Source organism: Macrobrachium nipponense, chromosome 29 (genome assembly GCF_015104395.2).
Source record: "Macrobrachium nipponense isolate FS-2020 chromosome 29, ASM1510439v2, whole genome shotgun sequence".
In the NCBI taxonomy this organism is placed as follows: Eukaryota; Metazoa; Arthropoda; class Malacostraca; order Decapoda; family Palaemonidae; genus Macrobrachium; species Macrobrachium nipponense.
Genome location: NC_061092.1, coordinates 55,336,840 through 55,345,695, shown reverse-complemented (window position 1 = coordinate 55,345,695; position 8,856 = coordinate 55,336,840).

Below are 8,856 nucleotides of genomic sequence, written 5' to 3'. Positions count from 1 at the left end.
ATAATCGAACTGGCAAAAAGAAAACAATTCTAGAAGAACCACCTAAGGGGAAAAAAGTAAATATTGCAAATTACAATCAATCCAGAGAAACTCCAACTACACCAGGAGAACACTTTAAAAGAGTATTAAACTAACCTCATCACAAGTGGAAAATACACAATTAAATAAGAATAAAAAAGAAAAAATAAAAATGAAAGTAAAAGAAAAAAATTAAAAACCGTTAAAATATCAATAAATAAAATATAGAATTAAAATATAATATAATAATAAAGAGAATACCCTCAATCAAACAATCAACAATCCAACGTCCTTTGACAGTAAAGAGCCCAATCTTTACAATTTCCATCAAAATATTACTAATGAAAATCATACCATTAAACAAAACCAAAATATAACTATTCACCCCCCAAACCATACCACAAGAACCCAAATAGCCCATTAACAACAACAACCAAAAAAATAACCCCGCCCACAAAACCAAACAGTCCTTATCACTAACAAAAGGAAAAGGAACAATAGAAGTTACAAACCAGAAAATTTCTAAAGCCTAGACAAAAACTTCTGAACCAATAAGTTAACATTACCAAACATGCTTCCCATTCTTGATAATTGGAATGAATGCTTTGTAAGAACCATTATAACCAACTAACTACCAAGGACAGAGGACACAGTACGAAATTGTATATAGGCAATTTAATTTTCCAAATTAAGGAATGGGCGCCCTTTAACACCAACCAAATGAGAAACGAAATTATGTTCTGAATCCTTAGAAAATACAAAAAGGAAAAATTATAAAATTAAAAAATACTTATTAACTATTCAAACTATTGAAAAACAAACAACTGACAGAATCTAATAACCATAACATACAAATGCAACACTCTTAAAAAAACCACAAATAAATTCAAATGCATATAAACTTACGAGATAAAGAAAATCAAAATCAGCAATCCAATTTACAGAATTTAACACCAAGTTCCTCGCAATAACTGGCAATAGTAAAATTCATTCAATGGCAATATAAAATGGTCCTCCTTAAACCCAACTACGTTCTGGTTCGTGAATTACAAACAAGAATCATACGAGACCACCAAACCCAATGTGCATATGTCAAAACAACTATATGGAAGTAAACCCTACAAATATCCCAAACACCATAAAATTGCCTGTTTTTCCATTCACCAACTGGACGGTGGAAAAATTAGGCACAGCCACATACGTTGCATCAATACGCCATTACATATGGAACTATTTTGAAACAACCATCTATGCCATATCAAATAATCATCCCAAATTCTTAACTGTATATGCCTGATCCAAAGTAAAAATCACGACTTTCGTAATTTATTAATAACCAACCAAATTTCCAAATGCAAAATTTCAGTGGATTTTTCTGTGAACTTATTGGCAAAAGTTATACAGGAACCCCTACTTATAGTAGGAGATTTTTTCAATGCACAATAAGCCATTATCGGATTGATTAATGAACCCCACCGACACAAATCCGGAATCAACATAGAGAATACTATATTGAAACCAACCTGGTATTGTCTCAATGAAAGTGAAGTAGTTTCCAACATATTTTCAAATACACCACCCTAACCTTTTTTCCTCAATTGGACATTTCATTTTTGTTCAAATGATGTTAGCCGAGAAATTTGAATGGAACGTCCTAGATGATTTCCATACACAAGTTGACCACTTTCCCTATCATTCTGAACCTACTTAAGTAATGTCACAAATATTGCCACCTACAATGATTTATAATATCCCAAAAAGCTAATTGGGAATTGGGAAATAAAAATCTTTCCTAATACACGAAACATAACAACCATTCCCACATAATGAAAGATCACAAACTACTACTAGTTGAAATCCTTCTCAAAACTTCATAATAAATGAATGCCCAGATAAAAGTATTCCAAAAAAACCAAAAACCAAATCACATTCCACCAAAATTTCCTGGTTCCCTAATGGTGGGAATCCAACCTTAAACCAACAGTTAAAGTAAATAAAACATTATATTGAGTCGCAATCTAAAACACACTCAAAACTCCGCCTTAAATCACTCAACAAAATGCCCTATTAGTAATAAACACATTAAACAAAAAAATAGTTATAACAAAACATAAAACAACTTAACCCACAACCCAAAACCCTAGATAACAAACTAATACAACCAAATTTTAGAAAAACTGTTAATAGCTGAGAAAAAATCACATCATGGAAGGAATATGTATCAAACATATCTTCAAACACATCCACAAGGGATGTCTGGCAAAAAAATAGGAAAAAAAAAGGAAAATCAATGGAAAACATAAGACCTCCAAGAAGTGCAATACATTTAAATGGAAAAATATACCATGATACTTATGAAATATCAAAACATAATTGGGAAACAAAAAATTTAAAAACATCAGTGCTTACTCCAGCCTAGATACACAATTTCAAAATATCAGAAAACAAAAAGAAAATATAATACTCAATTTTGAAACTCGTGAAGACCTGGAATATAACTATATTTTTAACATGGATGAACTAGATAATGCCATCAACTCTTGTCATCCCTCTGCACCAGATATGATAAAATATAATTTGAAATGATAGAAAATTAGCTCCCATAGCTAAATCATATTTATTAAAATTTTATAATAGTATCTGGCTAAAACGTGTCTTTCCTGATAAATGGAAATGCCATAATTATTCCAATAAACAAACCAGGAAAGGATGCAAGTAATCCATCCAATTATAGACCGATATCTCTAACAAGTTGCCTATGCAAAATCTTAGAAAAAATGGTTAATGCACGATTAACGTATGTAATAACCAAAGAATCCATTTTAACACCAACACAATCTGGTTCATAGCTGGCAGATCAACCTAGATCCTTAACACATTTAGAAGATCATATCAAAAAAGGCTTTGAACAAAAGAAATTAAACAGTAGCTATATTTTTTATATAGAAAAGATACGATACAACATGGAAACAACATCATGCAAAAACTCCACTCCCAGGGAACTAAGAGGCCACTTACCAATATTTATTAAGAACTTCTTAACAAACAGAACTCTTCAAGTAAGAGTAGAAAATTCCTACTCAGTAACCTATAAACTGGAAGAAGGAATCCCTCAGGGTAGTGTATTGAGCTGTACATTGTTTGCTTTAGCAATCAATGATATTACTATAAATTTACCAAGTGGTGTAAAAAACAGTTTATATGTTGATGACTTTGTCATTTACTATATTTACTATACGAGTAGTAATTTGAGACATGCTCAGAGAGTTCTCAGTACTGCCATTTCAAATATATGTAGTTGGACAAATTCAGTTGGATTTAAATTTTCAACTGATAAAACAAAAGCAATAGTTTTCTACAAAGACAAAAGATGGATGAAGAACCAAACAATCAAACTTCACCTTTATAGCACTGAAATACAATTTTGTACAAAAATCAAGTATCTAGGAGTAATATTTGATCAACATTTAAATTGGAAAGAGCACATCAAATACATTAAAGCCAAGGGCATCAAACCCCTTGCCATATTAAAAAAGTTATCACACACTAATTGGGGAGCAAAGCGAGACATTTTATTAATGATATATAAGGCAACAGTCTTATCCATAATAGATTTCTCTGTCCAATATATTCATCCGTCTCAGAATCTGCATTAAAATCTCTCGATGCAGTGCACCATGAAGGCGTGCGATTGTGCACAGGAGCATTACGATCGTCCCCAACAAACTCACTTTTGGTGAAGGCAGGTGTTTTGCCCTTAAAACATCACCGTAATTTAATAACTATACAAAGAGGTCTTTCAATGCAAGCGGGATCATCTCCTGCAGCTGACTGCTTCCAAAACTGTAATCCAGTAACAGCAGTTAATAGTACTAGCTCTTTCCCAAAAAGAGCTAGTACATAATGAACATACATAATATGGATCCAATTTTTCACCCACCAATGGAATTGTCACCACCATGGATTTTAAATCGAGTAAAGATATGTACCCCCCTGTCTTACCTACTCAAAAAGCAAATGACAAGTACGGAAATGTACCGCCAACATGCTTTGGAGCGCATTAGAAGAAAAGGCGACAAATTTATGGTATATACAGACGGCTCCAAAAATAATGTTGGAGTAGGAGCATCTGAATATTCAAAACAATATGTTAATTAAAAAAAGCCTACCTTCAATATATCAGTATTTACTGCTGAAGTCACAGCCATACAAGAGGCTATAGATATGATATCTGAGGCAAAAAGCAAGTGTCTCTGTTATTTTCAGTGACTTCACATAGTGCGCTATAGATGCAATAAAACAGTATAAACCAGGAAACCAAATAGTACAGGAAATTCAAAATAAAAATTCATCAACTCTCCCAATCAGGAATATCAATGGAAATATGTTGGATCCCAGTACACGTGGGAATAAAAGGAAATGAATATGCAGACTCTGCTGCCAAATTAGCCTGCACTATCCCTCCAACAATTTCACATGTCCCACTGTCAGACTGGGTAAAATCTGTTAAAACATTGATTTACCAGGATTGGAAAGGAGAATGGGCCTCGGTGCCAACAACAAATAAACTTAAAAACATAAAAACAGAAGTATGCATGGAGGACATCCTCAAAGGAGGAAAGATCAAAAGAGGTGATCCTAGCAAGGCTCCGTATAGGACACACAAGATTCTCACATGGTCACTTGATGTCAACACCACATGCTGACCCAGTGAAATGTAACAGATGTCAAACACCCATGACAGTACAGCATTTGCTTGTTGAGTGCCCAAATTGGACCCAGCAAAAGATATATTTATCTGCGGAGTTCGGAAATTAAAAGTACTCTTGCTGAAAGCAGGGATTTTTCAATTAATAAAATCATAAATTTTTTAAATAAGACGGGTTTCTTAAATAAAGTCTAATTTTTTTTTTTTTTTTTTTTTTTTTTTTTTTCTGTTTTTTTTTTTTTTCCCCTTAGGATTGATCCCTGAGAACCAGCCCGAGAAGAGTCTACTTGAGACTCAGAGGTCTGGAAAAACTAACCCCTATTAATAATAATACAATTTGGAAATATTAAAATTGTGTTATAATACTACTGATTGTATTTGATATTTTTCCCCATCTTGTAATGAAGTATTTGATATTTTTCCCCATCTTGTAATGAAGTTGTAGTTCCCAAGTATTCACGGGGATGAGTACCAGGCACCCCCGTGAATAGTTAAAACACACGAATAGTTAAAACCACCACAAACAATGCTTATACCAGCCTATTTTGAAATTTCAGATACCAAATTTATACGTTTATAACATCCTACTTCGAATATACCTAAAATTACTAACCTATTGCTGTATTTATGTTTGAGATTGCATTATTAATATTTCAAGGTCATTTTACCATTAAAAATATATACCTACAGCCAGAGAGAGAGAGAGAGAGAGAGAGAGAGAGAGAGAGAGAGAGAGAGAGAGAGAGAGAGAGAGAATAACTCCTAGATCTACTCCAACTCCTTCCCCTCCACAATTCATTATATCAAACTGTTATTTACTCCCCCGCCCTCCTTCCTACAAGTGGATCAAAAGACTGGGAATCGCCATTTTTTTTTTTTTTTTTTTTTTAACAAATCTTATTAATATTTGAAAATTAGTTATATGGTAAATCATTTATTTATACTACAAAACAAATAAACATACGTAAGTGAGAGAGAGAGAGAGAGAGAGAGAGAGAGAGAGAGAGAGAGAGAGAGAGAGAGAGAGAGAGAATGTTACTGTTGAATCTCATTAAACTTAACACTATTTGAAAACTAGTACTGTATATTTTTATTCTACCATAAAATGTAGTAATGCCCTTAAAGATATACTGTATACATACACTTACAGCCAAGATGACGAGAGTTACCACAATGACATACATATTTCGTGTGAATGGGGAGAGAGAGAGAGAGAGAGAGGAGAGAGAGAGAGAGAGAGAGTTAACCTTATTTAAGAGTGAAATGGATAGATTATTGTATTTCTTTAAAATACTATCACATGAATTTTGAAATTAGTTATTATGCAAAAATATTAATAAGCATATATGCATGTACCACAGAAATTCTATCTCAGTAAAAAAAAAAAAAAAAAAAAAAAAAAAAAAAAAAAAAAAAAAGAGAGAGAGAGAAGAGAGAGCGAGAGAGAGAGAAATTGCATGATTTAAGAGTGAAATGGATAGATTATTGTATTTCTTTAAAATACTCATCATGAATTTGAAATTAGTTTATTATGCAAAAAATATTAATAAGCATATATGCATGTACCACAGAAATTCTAAAATCTCATCGTAGAGAGAGAGAGAGAGAGAGAAATTGAAACATGATCTAGAGTGGGCAACACAACCTATTTGGCAACTTTCACCCCCTCCTGTCACATTACATATATTTTGACAGCTGTTGGACCCCAGCCATCTCAGCTTGGCTACCTGGAGTTCAAAGACAAGATGGGGGTAGAAAGGATTTTCTTTCTCACATAATTTTTTTATTTATAAACTAAAATCTTGCTAATTCACTTCACTTTTGTCTTTAATGAATGGATATTATAGCGGTTCACATTAATATTGATATTTGAAAATTAGTAAATCATTTATCATACAAAAAAAATGATTTATCATACAAAAAAACATACATCTCTGTAAGAGAGAAATGGAAAGACTATCGTAGTATTTCTGTAAAATACTTTCACAAATGAATTTTGTAATTACAGTTGTTGTTGTAATTATTATTTTTATTATTATATGAAAATACTAATAAATATATTATACATACGTGTACCATAAAAAATCTCTCATCTCAGAAAAGAGAAACACTTCCTCCCTTCCTGTCACATTACTTGATTTATATAACAGCTTTAGTACTTGAGTTAGAGAGAGAAGACTTGGATTTCCTTCATTCTTACAAAATTTGTTAAATTTATAAACTAAAATCATACTAATTCGCTGCAGTATTTTCTTTAATGAATTGATTGCTCTTTAGACATTAATGTTAATATTAGAAAATTAGTAAATCATTTATTTAACATACATCTCTGTAAGAGAGAATTATTACGGTTATTATGTGATATCACTTATTCTTATTAAACTTACTAATACAGTATTGACCAATATTAATATTTGAAAATTAGTAAATTATTTTTGTATCAAGAAAATAACATCAAAATAACAGTAATTAGTGATTATTTATCATTGGAAAAATTCACGAATAGGCGAATCCCACGCAAATAATGGGTAGATATGATCCAGAGAGAAATCCGCGAATCCGTGAGTCCGCGAATTCTGAGAACGTGAATACGGGAGGCCAACTGTAATTGTAATTTGTTAGCAGGTGAAGTAATTATGATTCTAATTGTAATAGACAAAGCAAATGTAATTACCCCTAACCTGCTTATATAAACGACAGCAGCTACTTCATATTCATTGGTATTCCATTCATACTCCATACATCAATTTTACACTTAATCAAAAAAACCCATAGCCAAACATAGTGCAAGCGTGGTGGAATGCAAATAAAAAAATTTAAAAATAAAATAAAAATAGACCCACAAGCTTGAACTTTTCTTTGGTGCATATAATTCTGCTGTAAAAATCGATGCAACAGATGATAACCTGCCGCTTCTCTCTACATCAGGGAAGGCTACACCAAAGCCAACGCCAGCATCTGACTTCAAGCCATCCGTGAAAACTGCAGTGGAGTTATCATGTTGCAAAGAGTGTTCTAAAAATAATGACCGCATGGCTTCACTGGACTATTCTGTCTTGGTAAATACCTCGGAAAAGTTCCCGGGGGGACTAACTGAATATTTTGCTGGTAAAATCTCGTTTCTTGGCATATTTAATTCACCGACAATAAATTTACTCTAAAAGCAAATGGATGAGGTTGCTTGGGGAGATTTTCATAAAACTGCCAATGCCTTTCATTTCTCATACAAATGCTGGTGAAGACTTAGGTAGCCTCTGGAATCTATACCAGCTCCGAACCAGCAGATGCTTGTAATGAAGATCCAGTGGCACCTCATCAGCATCTACATCGGTGGGAGATGATTTAAATGCTCCTGTACACAACCGTATTCCTCCATGCTGAATTGAGTTGAGCATTTTAAGGCTATTTGGCTTCGCAGAAATGTACACTTCACGTACACTTCACACACACAATTTTGAAAAGACCAAGGCTTTATATAATCTCAACATCTGAGTTCAGTCTGCACCCCACGAAGTGTGAGACAGGACTTTCAGCAAATTCATTGCTTTCAAGCATTTTGCCCTAATATATTTCAGATGTGGAATCCAGGTCAGCTTGCTATCAAAAATCAAACAGAGAAACCTTGTTTCACCAACACATGGAATTCTCTCCCTATGAATGAATAGCTCTGGATCAGGGTGGATTCCCCTTATACGATAAAAGTGCATAGTTACTTTTTTACTGGCTGAAAATCTAAAACCATTAACCTCAGCCCACTTTACTATACTATCAATGCAGAGCTGAAGGTGGCGTTCAGCCACTGCCATCCTTGATGCTGCAAGGAAATCAGCAGGTCGTCAACAAAAAGGGTACTATATATATGTCATATCTGGGGGAATTAGTCATGTGGTGGGCCCTGAAAACACACATTCCCCTGTACACACAATCATTTATGTCTATACGATTCTGTGTGTATAAACAACTTTTTATATTTGTCTGTGCTGGTCATGGATGTGTTGAGTCAAGAGATCAGAAATGGAAATCTGGTGATTACTGCTGAAAATGAGGCGGCCCTACAGAGAAGGGTTGGAGAGTGGCAGGAGTCCTTAGAGAGGGATGGCTTGAAGGGGAATGTAAATAAAACAGAGGTT